Source organism: Lygodium microphyllum, chromosome 23 (genome assembly GCF_053477565.2).
Source record: "Lygodium microphyllum isolate KBCC chromosome 23, Lygodium_microphyllum_v1.1.10, whole genome shotgun sequence".
NCBI classification, from domain to species: domain Eukaryota; kingdom Viridiplantae; phylum Streptophyta; class Polypodiopsida; order Schizaeales; family Lygodiaceae; genus Lygodium; species Lygodium microphyllum.
In genome coordinates, this window is record NC_141157.1 from 122,143,922 (window position 1) to 122,157,265 (window position 13,344).

A 13,344-nucleotide genomic window follows, 5' to 3' on the forward strand; every position below is an offset into this window, starting at 1 on the left:
CACTGTAGATAGCAAGAAAAATGATGCATACTATGAAAAGTTCAAGATCTAGTATTTCTCTCTCCTCTTTCTCTCTTACCATAATTTCTATTCAAATGGGATGAGGGGAAATGAGTGTTGATTTGTGACAAGATGTAAGAAATGGAGAGACAAAGCATGAAGGTGAGTGTCACCGGGCTATGTGATGGCATCAAAAACTCCATGTTTTGAAATATATGTGTCAGGTGTGCGAGATTTAGCGTAAGTGTCGATTTATTACATATTATATCGTATCTCTTGTGTCTATCATGGAAAGTGGTTGAAAATTCTTGAGTTATGTTTTTCAATGTTTGAAATTGTCAAAAACTCACTTGTTATGTGACAAATTCCTAGATGAGTATGAGAACAAGGTTCCCATGACTTTGGTATTGGGGGAGCTTGCTCAGATTTGGCAAGAGTCATATATCTCCATCAAAGAATATGTTAGAGCCTTTGATGATATTCTTAGACTTTGACCAAGAAGAGCTATTCTATTGCCGAATGATGTGTTGTGTGAGCTCTTTATGAGTGGCTTAGTGATCAATACACAAATCCAAGTGAGGACATGAGATCCTAAGTCATTAAGTGAGGCTAAGATGCAAGCAATTAACTATGAGTAGTATATTCAAAGATATTGCAAAGAATTTTGGATTTTTTCCCACTCATTGCAAGAGAATCCAAGTATCCAAACTTTTCTACAAGGAGATGATTCACTTGCTAATACCAAGCTAACGTGTGTGGGGGACCTTGGTAGTCAAAGTCTCTAGGCAGGCAATGTGAGTTCTATGTGCAATGATAATATGCTAGTAGGGCTTATAGCACTTCCATGAGAGGTGAATGTGAAGGAAAAATCAATAGAATCATTTGGAATACAAGTGTGGATGAGTGTCCTATGAGTGATTCATATTTTGCTCTTGGAAAGGCTCTTGAGAGACCTTCTCCATCTAAAATTGAATCATGCTTGGGGGTGGATGTTGTTCCTCTTAGTAAAAGCATGATGTCTATGAGTGAGAAGTTGCAATGTAGATAGAGGAAAGTAAAGGCTTCCCATATAAAGAAAATATAGAATGCTAAAGGTCCATGTGTTGGATGAAAGTCATAAGTATGTGAGGCAAGTTGGTCATACTAATAAGTTCATTAGATGAATGTGGCAAGTTGAGGCAGTGCAAGAATATAAAGAGGAATGTAAAATCTCTAAAACTATGGTTGGTGTGCTAGATGAAAGGCCAAGAATTCCAAGTGGACATACCATGGTCAATTCCCAAGTGGATGAGACCAGATGCCATAGTGATACATCTAACAATATTATGTACCACTCTAGGATGCATGTATGCGATGGGCCTAGGATTGAAATTCTACCTAATTTGGATTGTAAGACTAACATTAAATGAGCATAAATATGTGATTCTCTCTATAGGAGGGTCTTTAGGAGGCTCGAATGACCAATCTATTTAAATGACAATCAAGGTAGGACACATGAGTCCAATGAGGTCATTCATTTAGCTAATAGCACCCAAGAAGGGATAACCCATATCATTGTTATATCAGTGGGAAGGTTGGACTTGTGGATATACAGAATCCCAATATTAAATGCCAATGATCAAATTGCAATGAGTTGACTTGCATATGTAGTATGAGGCTAGCCCTCATATCTTATGCCATTTTTGTTTATCTTGGTAAGATGCAATTTATATACTAAGAAGATCGTGTATTTTATAGATCAAAATGACCTATTCTTGTTAGGCCAAGAGAGCCATGTGTATGTTTGGTGTGAGTGTATTTAATGGTTTTTTGTTTTAGTGCTACACTAGACATGTTTGAAGGAGTAGCCAAAGGAAGCAATTGCTATGTGGAAACTTTTTGTGGCTAGTCTAGGTGATGTCTTTCCTTTCCAAGTTATTTTCCCTTAAGCACAATGTGTTATGTGTATTTTGGGAAATTTTCTTTCTTGCGTTGACGACTAGCATAGTCAAGGCATGAAGTCTCAGGATTAGGTTAGCTATGTGTGGGGAGGTTTGTTTGCCTCTTGTGAAGGCATTGTCGGACATGTAAAGAGTTGTCTTAGAGGGTAACCCTAGTAACCCTTGTTGGAAGAAAGGGAGAGAGATAGAGTGGAGTAGAAGATGAGCCTCAACTCATTGTTGTTGTTCTTCCATTATACTTCCATCATACTCACTGAAAGAGACTTACACACATAGTTATGACTAACCAATACTAACTGTGGTTAAGTCACTGACTACAGTGACTTATTGAATGTCACACATGTGTGCAGCTATATCCAACTAATGTTGGTCACACACATAAAGATAGACTGACTGAAGAGTAACGGGAGCTTGATATTCTAACACTCCCCCTCAAGCTCAAACCATCTGATAAACTCCAAGTAGATGTCTAAAGTATATGAACTTTTCTTTACCAAGAGACTTGGTAAATATATCTGCTACTTGGTCTTCAGTCTTCATATGAATTAAGTCAATATTCCTTATAAGAACATTTCTTTGATGAAATGGTAGTGAACCTCAATATGTTTGGACCTAGCATGGTAGACAGGATTGCTAGCCAACATAACACTGCTGAGGTTATCACAATGTAATCTCACTTTGCTTTCTAGCTGTATTCCCAAGTCTTTCAGCAGTTTCATCAACCAAACTGCTTTGCAAGAAGCTGCTAAGGCATCTCCTCTGTACTCAGCTTTTATACTAGACAATGCAATAGTAGGTTGTTTCTTACTCTGCCAAATTGATCATACTACTGCCTAATCCAATTTCATAACCACTGGTTGACCTCCTATCATAGACACAACCAACCCAATCAACATCAATAAACCCTATCAAGTCAATGGATTTTCCATATGCATAAAACATCCCATAATCAAAAGTACCCTTTACATATCTCATGATCCTCTTGACTACATCTAAATGTGGCTTGCAAGGCTTCTACATAAACTGACTAATCAGCCCCACTACATAACATAAGTCAGGATGGTATATCAAGCCGCCCACCATCTGTCGATACATGGTCACATTCTCTATGTCATTTCCAACATCAATCTGCAGCTTGATATTCTGATCAAGAGGTGTCTCCATAGGCTTGCATTTAGCCATACCCTAGTTCTATAACATGTCATGAGCATATTACTTCTGTAGCAACCATATACCTTGAGGTGTAGAGACTACCTCAATTCCAAGAAAATACTTCAGCTCACCAAGGTCTTTGACTCTGAATTCAGCCTATAAACATGATTTAATTTTAGAAATCTCTATTCTGCCTAGATGCATTCTTAGACACACATGTTGTCTATCCTTGGATTTCATGGCAGCTTGCTTTTTATGATAATCTTTGGCTATATGCCCATATCTACCGCAATAATGACAGTCCTTGTCCATGTTGGACAGATCATTTCACTGCGAGGATCCTCCTCTGCCTCTAGGGAATTTCCCCCTACCTCGAAAACCGCCATATCCATGCTAGCCTTGTGTATTCGTGCCATGCCAAGCATTATGCTGCTACTGTCCATAAGTGTTTCGAGTGTCTCCTCGACCTCGAAAAAAGCCATGGCCTCTGCCGTCTCTGCCATGCTAGCTAGAGTAAAGAACAATGTCTCTACTTTGAGATGTACTAGAACCTGTATCCAGCCCAAGCTTAACTTCCTCATGTAGCAACAAAGCAATCAGCTCATCCCAATAAGGGGATTCAGCTCTCACAAAAATAGACATATCAAATGCTTTATACTCTTTGGCAAGTCCATTCAATATCATTACAATCATATCATCCTCAAACATTGAAGATCTAATGGTGGCAAGCTGATCCACTATGTTCTTGATCTCTGTAGTGTAGGCATGAATGCTTCTGTCATTCCTAAACATGTTATTGAACTGTTGCTTCAGCTAAATCTTTCTTGCGTGTGTTACATTTTCATAATTCTTCTTGAGTAATTTCTTAGCGTTGAAATATTCAGGTTTTTTTTTTCCTCTATCATCATTTTTCCTTCAGGCAGGCTTCTCTAATTGCCTTACAACTAACAAGAACTCCTAGAACGGCTACCTAGCAGGGTAGCAGAACAGGGTCACTAGAACTGCCTTCTAAAACAGGTCTTTTGATGCCTGACAATGTTTTTACAGGAGTCAACAACTACTCAGACCCCCCTCAAACATACCTAACCTAAACCTAGGACTTCATGCCTTGGACTCTGGTCCCTACTAACAAGAAAAGAAAATCCCCCTTACAAGTACACAGACACATATAGCATAAAAACACATTACTCGTAAAGGAGAATTATCACCTGGATAGGGCCACGAGAAGCTCCCATGCAACAAAGGCTCCTTCCAAGCTCTTCTTTGAACCTGTCTAGCATAGAACCAAAATGATAAACCATTAACCGCACCTGTACTAAACAAACAACTAGCCCTCTTGGCCTAATGAAATAAATCACTTCACTACAAAAAACTGATCGGCCCTCTTGGCCTAACGAGATCAAATAGAATAGCACCTACACATCCCTCCCTGAAATAGTACAGATATACAATAATATGCTCCTTTCCAAGGAGGAAAAATAGGACTCGCAGCCCTAGACTAAATGCATAAGGTTATGACCCATCCCTCCTGCATATGCAACAAGAGGCGTACGCATAACATGTTGTCTAATCAGCCTATGGGTCCAGGATAACAATGATAGATTGGTCTCGGCTACTCTTTGCATCATCCATATCAACCATCGTCTGCCATATATTGCATGCTCTGATAACATTCCCCACAAGCGACCGGGTCATGTCTCATCATTGATAACAATGTCCAAACTAGGACCACAATTAAAGAAAATTTCTTCTTCATAAGCAAGATTTGCCAGTGAATCTGCAAACTGATTCCAATAACGTGGAATCAGCTGAAAAGACACTCTCTCAAACTCCTCAAGTAGGGTCATCGCAATTCGATGATACATACAAAGGATGGGATTCCGCACTGTGTATGTCCCATCTAGCTAATTCAGGATCAACTGGGAATCCCCTTTCACTAACAACCACCAAATACCACCTTGCTTGGCAATATGCAGTCCCATAATCAAGGCTTTATACTCTACCATATTGTTAGTGAATCCTACCCCAAGATAAGCAGCTAACTTCATCGTAACTCTACGTCGGGGATCTCGGATTACTACTCCAACACTCCCTTTTTTATTAGGGCCCTTGGACACTCCATCAAAATATAATGTGTACGTCCACAATGGGTTTACATAGCCTACCATCACGAACTCCTCTATTCGTAATTATGATAGTCAAAATTTAACATGTTTAGAGGGTGAACTAACGGCTCCATTGTCAAGATTGTGGGAGAGAAGGAAGGAGTCTCACTAGTAGCTTTCTTGCTTGCACAATGGGGGAACACACACAGAGGTGGAGGCTGAAAACAGTTTTCCTCTTCTTAGTTGTGTAAGCCAAAAGAACTCTCTTACAAAGAAATAGAAGAACCCTATATATAGGTCTCAAACCAAACTCAAATAACTAAGGTGGCATACTAACTGAGCCACGAACTAGAGTAGATAAGGATAGCTATCGTGTAGCTATTATTCATGGGCGGTGTACCAACCGCGTCTGCAACTGACAAGTCGGTGACATTGATGGACCAAAAAATGGGCTGGCACTGGCTCATGCACTAGCCGGGCCTCGTCACTACGCACAAGACAACCCCTCGGCCTCGCGGCGAGGAGCGTCTATCAAAACCTCTGCCTTCCTAAACATTGCGTTTGTAATACGTTGTAGTCCAACTGATCCTAACCCAATATTACTCCTCAGAGGGAGTCCCTTTCACATAGCCAAATAGGCTCAAATCACATACACATGGGGTTCCTCCTACGGCTGAATGCCGTCAACCCTCTGCGACTCTCCTACACCTTGGGGATTGGCCCCTCGATGCGTCGCTCAACATTTAAACATTTCGCACACAAGTCGCTCAAGGTACCAAATAAACGTGTCCAGGAATGTACCATTGTCCTTACTTCTCTTTCCCCTTTAGGACCCGCGTCTAGCCTATGGCTTAGGTACCTCACTGCCTCTCAACGTAGGTCATGTCATAATAAACCAATTGCAATGCATATCCAGGAGCTGGTCACTGATATTTTTAAATTCTTTTTCATGCTCCAAGCATTTGGTGGATGCCTAGTGCTCAAACATTTAGTAAAACAGTATCGTGCACAAGTGCAAAAACATCCCTTTCATGGTTTCTTTCTAACGATTGTATGCTTCGTTGCATGGCATTTTACGGCTTTTTCCATTATTTTTCATATCAAAAGCGGACAAAACCGAACTAAAACATGGAAGCAAGGCTGATCTGAAGCAAATCTTCATGCCTCAGCCTCACTATACATTCACGGACATTACTCATAATTTTTCCAATTTTTCGAAGCCCAAAATATAATTTTCCCCTATTTTTTAGGGTTTTTCCACCATTTTCTTGCAATTTTTCCCATTTTCTCCCATTTTTTAATTGCTGAAAATTAAGTTCAGTTTATGGGCTGTGGCCCTTAGTTCATTTCAGCAGAAAAAGAATTTTAGTAGGTGTGGATTAATTTATTGCATCATTTTTAGCCCGAAAAACCGTATTTTCCTTCATTTTTATGGTTTTTCGTGTCTCGGTTTTCTATTTTCTGCTATCCCACACATGTTTTTCTGATTTTTAAATGATGAACAGCCAGAAAACAACTCAAAGCACGACATACTCAAAACTCAATCCATATGAACACATTTTTATCAACCAAATTTGCATCAAAAGGCCATTTTCTTTGTAAAAACAATTATTATCGTGTCTTGCGGGTTTTTCCATTAAATTTGGCACGTCCCACGACTGATTTCCAGCCATGAATTCTACTTGGAATCAGCAATCTACAATGATTTGGCATTGCCCTTCAGTCTCGTCAAGAATCGGCATCCATCCGGCCATCCATTTCCATTCTACTCTTCTACGCACGAACGGGGGTTAAGAGGAGAGAGAAGGAGGAGAGAGAAAGACTGATTTTCTCTCTCTCTCTATAGTCCATCATTGCGGGAGCGGAGACCGGCGATACGGAGCGTAGGATTGATGCAGAAGCCTGGCATGATCATCTTCATGGCTTGTGTGTCAAGCCTCATCATGATTGGAGGGGGGAGGCGCGATTTTTTCGGCGGCTGAAAAACAGCCGCCGCCCCCCCCCCCCCCCCCCCCCCCACATCACGTTTTTTTTTAAGGGGGGGGGGGGGGGGTGTCAAAGGTCACCCCCCTCTCTTACACCTCTTGGGATTTCCAATTTGGGCCCCCCTTTGGGCACCCCGGCCGGTTTCGGGCCATCTTCCGCGTACGGACTCCGATCGTCAATCTGAAAATTTCTATGAACTCGTCTCGACATCCTGCACTGACCGGCAGCTCCACTGACTGGCACAGGCGCACGGAAAAATTATGAAAATTCTCGGAGTGTCGTACGGGCGCCCGTCAAGCACTTGACGCTTAAAATCGTCCTAGGTCGAGCTGCCGCCTTCGTGGTTGAGCATTTTCCCCCGCATTTCCACATTTTTCTCCTATTTTTAGGCATGTTCCGGGGCCTAAAATCCATCCTTCAGACATAAATACACAACGGTCACCCTGGCGTATCACGAGTGGAGCTCGATATCTCAACACTCCCCCTCGAGCTCAATCCCAATTCCTGCACACCAAGCAGGTCTCTGAACTTGCGCAGCTTCTCTGCGCCCAATGCCTTCGTAAATATGTCAGCTACCTGATCCTCTGTGCTGACATAAACTAGATCAATAAGACCTAGTAAAACCCTCTCTCGCACATAGTGATAATGCACCTCAATGTGCTTTGTTCTAGTATGATAGACTGGGTTATTTGCCAAGTGTATACTACTCATGTTATCACAATAAATGACAACTGGCCCATCTGTAGACTGATGCATATCATAAAGTAGCTTATGCAACCAAGCTACCTCACATGCAGCCATTGCTGCACCCCTGTACTCAGCCTCTGTGCTCGACAAGGCAACTGTAGGTTGTTTCTTGCTGCTCCAAGTAACTGCAGCACTCCCAAAAGAGAACACATATCCACTGGTAGATCGTCTATCAGAAATGCTACCAGCCCAATCAGCATCAGTGTATCCATGCAACTGTATCTGAACCCCAGTCTCATAAAATAGTCCATACTGCAATGTGGACTTCACATACCTGAGTATGCGTCTAGCCGCATCCAAATGTGGTTTCCTTGGAGCCTGCATAAACTGACTTACCAATCCAACAGCATAGCTCAAATCTGGCCTGGTAATAGTCATATAAATCAAACTTCCTACTATGCGTCTGTACATAGTAGGGTCTTCTAGAAGCTCACCTGCATCTGTGCTCAGCTTCACATTCTGCTCCAAAGGAACTGAAATAGGCTTATAGCCTGTCATCCCATATTTGGACAGCATGTCCAATCCATACTGCCTCTGCAAGAGCTGTATCCCACTTGGTGATCTAATCACCTCAATGCCCAAGAAATAACGCAGCTCTCCCAAATCCTTCATCTCAAACTTCTGCTTCAATAGCATTTTCACATGAAGGATATCTTCATCACTGTCACCTGTCATAATCAAATCATCAATATAAATGACAAGTAGCATAATACCTTTCTCTGTTTTTCTCACATAAAGTGAGAAATCTGCCTTGGAAATCTGAAAGCCAATAGTGACAAGATACTGTCCTATCTTGTCAGACCATGCTCTAGGTGCTTGCTTCAAGCCATACAAGGCTTTCTTCAACCTGCAAACAAACTCAGGATGAACAGCATGCACATAACCTGGTGGCTGCTCCATATAGACCTCTTCTTGCAAATCACCATGCAAGAAGGCATTCTTTACATCCATCTGATGTAAAGACCATCCCTTTGATGCAGCCATAGGAATGACTGCTCTTACGGTTGCCATCCTTGCAACCGGACTGAATGTTTCTTCATAGTCAATGCCATATGTTTGTGCATACCCCTTGACTACTAATCTTGCCTTGTATCTGTTCACAGAACCATCTGCATTGTGCTTCACCTTATAAACCCACTTACAGCCAATTGCATTTTTACCTTTAGGTAAAGGTACCAATTCCCATGTAGCATTTTCTTCCAAGGCATCCATTTCTTCATCCATGGCTTTCTCCCATTTTTCTTTTCCCATGGCTTCCTCAAAAGAAGTGGGTTCTGGATCCTGTATCACTTTAACCATATATGCATAGTGAATGGCTGTAAATCCATCATATTTCAGCCTATCCACAGGATACCTAGCTCTCGTAGACCTGCGCAAAGTAGGTTCACTCCCAGGTGCTCTCAAAACATCCCTGGTCTTCCTTACTCCAGGTGTAACAATAGAAGGAATACCCAACTCATCATCAATGCTCTGTTCTGAGCCACTGGATTCACCATCCACATAAGAGTGACCTGCATTCACATCAAACATGGGCTGATCAACCTTCTCTTTTCCTTTTCGTGATACCTGCATACCACTATCTGCATTGCTTTGAGAAGATTCTCCTGATCTCAATCTGCCTGTCCATGGTGAAGAATGTGAACCACTGCTAGAGGATGCTCCAGGTCCACTAATATTTTGTGACTGCTGCTGTGAATTCTGTGCAGCATTACCATTTTGTGCATCTACATCATCAATCACATTTACTGGTTTATACCAGCTACTCATATCATCAAAAACAACATCTCTGCTCACTGTAAACTTACGAGTAGAAGGGCTATAGCATCTATACCCTTTTTGCTGCAGAGAGTAACCAATAAAGATGCACTTCTCAGCTTTTGGATCCAACTTGGATCTCAACTCATCTGGCACATGTACATAGGCAATGCAGCCAAAAATTTTCAAATGAGAAATATCTGGTTTCCTACCAGTATACCTCTCCTCTGGAGTCATTCCATGTGTTGCTGCAGTGGAAGTCCTGTTCATTATGTAGACTGCTGTAGCAACTGCTTCAGCCCAATAAAAATCTGGCAAGTCTTTTTCATTGAGCATGGCATGAGATACCTCTCCAATATGCATGTTTTTCCTTTCTGTAATTCCATTTTGTTGTGGGGTATGACTGCATGAATATTGCTGCTTTATGCCATGCTCCTGCAGGAACCTTGCAAACTCATTTGAGAGGTACTCTCCCCCTCCATCTGACCTTAGGCATTTTATCTGCATGCCTGTTTCTTTTTCAACCATCGCTTTAAGAGTTTTGAAATGCCCAAAAACTTCACTTTTCTTTTTCATAAAATACACCCAAACTTTTCTGCTATAGTCATCAATAAAACTGACAAAATAATGACAGCCTCCAAGAGATGCAGCTTTAGTTGTCCACACATCAGAGTGGATTAATTCCAATGGCTTCTTACTCTCTTGAACATGTCTAGGAAATGGTTTCCTTGCCTGTTTTCCAAACTGACAGGCTTCACATACCTTATGCATTTCTGCAACCTTGAATTTTGGCAAACCTGCAACAATATTTTGGGCCTGCATTGATTTAAGTCGCTGTACATTAACATGACCAATGCGTTTATGCCAGATATCAATATCTGCAACTACACTGGTCCCATGTGCAAACATTGCTGCACTCAATTCAGACATGTCTGCATCCAATGTAAACATCCTACCCTTCTTCTTTCCTTTTGCTATCAAGCGACCTTTATTTTTCATATCCTCAACAAAGCATCCATGAGGATTAAATCTGACCTGCAAGCCCTGCTCAACCATTTGACCAATAGAAACCAGATTCTTGGTGATATTCGGGACATGAAATACATCGGACAGGTATTTCTTTTTCCCATCCTGCATAGACAAGGGAATTTTTCCAATCTGCACAATAGGATGTGCAGTATCATCACCAGTCTCCACAAATCCTGGTTTTTCCATTTTTCTTTCATCCTCCATCCATTCTGTATGACCTGTCATGTGGTTTGATGCACCTGAGTCAACATACCATACATCATTGCTTTCTTCTGCACTTGTCACAGAATTGTTCATGTGCTGCACCATAAACAAGTGCTCATTTCTGTCATCACCCTGTCTACTAGAAGATGCATAATTCCCTTGTTGCAGTTTTCCATTCATGATGCCATTCTGCTTTTTATAGTAGTCTTTAGCCATATGACCCATTTTACCACAGTAGTAGCATTCAACATTACTGTTTGCATTTTGGCCTCTTTGCCATCCACCACGACCTCTTTGGCTCCCCCTGCCTCTAGAGTTACCACGTCCTCCTCCATAGGACTGGTTTTCTTGAGTTTGCTGCATATTCTGATTTCTACCACGGCCTCCAAATCGGCCTCCTCTACCTCTGCCTCTACCTCTTCCAGCATTTGAGTAGAAGACAGCTTCTTTTGAAGTTCCTCCTGAAGAAGATGCACCACCATTTCTCTGCTCCTCAGAAATTAGAAGAGCAATCAACTCTTCAAAGTCAGGAAATCTTTCATGAACTGAAATGGATATTCGAAACTGTGCATAATCCTTTCCTAGACCATTCAAGGTCACAGAAACTAAATCATCATCTTCCACTGGCGATCCAATGGAAGCAAGTGCATCTGCAATCTTCTTCACCTTCATGTGGTAGTCATTGATGCTCATATTTTCTCTTTGCACATTATGCAACTCTTGCTTGAGCTGCATTTTCTTGGCTTGCGTATTTGTGCTATACATTTTTGACAAAGTATCCCATGCCTCCTTTGGCGTACTTGCATCCTGAATATGCACAATCATAGAGTCTGAAATACTGATAGACAGCCAGTACATAACTTTCCTGGCTCTCTCATGCCATGCTTTGAATGCCTGCATTTGCTGTTGATTGGGAACATCAGGAAGAACTGGTTCTTCTTCATTTCCTGCAACAAATTCCCAATATCTTTTTCCCATAAGGAAATTCGTCATTCTAAACTTCCATGCTTGGAAGTTGTTCTTGTCAAGCTTTTCAGTTACAATCTGTGAAAGAGAATCAGACGCCATTACAGAATCGTGCAAAAAATTCTATCACTGCAAAAACTCAGCTTCACCCTCACAAGCGTAAATCTGCAAAACTGGCGAAAGTGGTATTTGACCACACAGTCACTTCCTAGTGACGATTTTGCATAAACAGGAACCAAGGATGATTCTGAAACTCCCAATGTCTCTACGCACAAGCATACGATGCAATTTCTACAGTAACTTTTCACCGACCTGTAGAACAGTGGTCGCACAGCATAAAACAGGGCCTTTTCCTGAGTGCGTGCAGAAAACTTCCACCTTCAAAACAGGCCCCGCTAAATCAAAATCATGATAGGTAGCTAAAGCTCTCTTTTCTCGCCAAACCATCCTTTCTTTTGGTCTGGGGGCCGGCTTTAGTGCTTCTTTTTTAGCTCTTGACTTCTTTCTTGACACTTCCTCATCCTTCTTAGGATCGATTTTTTTGTCAACAGGCCTTAGAGATCCACCTTCCACGCTAGGATTCAGGACTTGCGTCCCCTTAACCCCTTGCTAAGGGTTTTCCTTGACCAGTTTTGCACTATCTTTGTCACCCTCTTTAGCCTTTTGGCCTCTTGTCACGGCTTGTAGGTTAGAGGTTTCAGCGTCATTGACTCGTACAGCCTCAATAAGGCTGACTCCATTTCCTTGTGGCAACTTTTCTATAGTGGCCTTTTCCCTTTGCAATATTTGTCTTGGTCCATCATTTTGCTGCAGGTTATTACCTTGCGCTCTATGATTAACTGGATCTGGCTGTTTACTCCCTTGTTGGAGAGAACTAATCTTACTCCAACAGGTAGCGGCTAAGTGGCCCGACTTCCCACAAATATCACATTTAACATTTGGACAGTTTCTAGGGAAATGTTGTCTGTCACACCACTTACAGCTAAATCTTGAGGGTCCACCCTCTTCAGGGCGTTGACTCCCTATTAGATTCTGTTGCTTCTTCAGGAAATTGATGTCAACAGCTATTTGCCGATATTGTTCAGAAATTATGTCAGTGTAGTGCTTCATCATATCCTTAACTTCGCCAAGGACATTAGATGCACTTGACTCATATCCTTGATCATCTATCCGTCATTCCATTGGTCTAACAATTTGATTGGGCATTGGTTGTTGACTCAGAGGAACAATATTAGGGTTCGAAACTTGGCCTCCAACATTTGGTGGAGCCAATTGACTAGCCATAGGCATAGTCACACTGGGAGGAGCTGGCAGCAAAGGTACATTTTGAACCATGCTTCCTCTCCCATTAGGGTTAGTCATAGGCATCCCTTGACTTCCATTCATCAATGGTAAATTGCCTCCAGATACTAGACCCGCATTAAGTTTTATTCTCGAGGAGTAGGGCATTTGAAATCGTG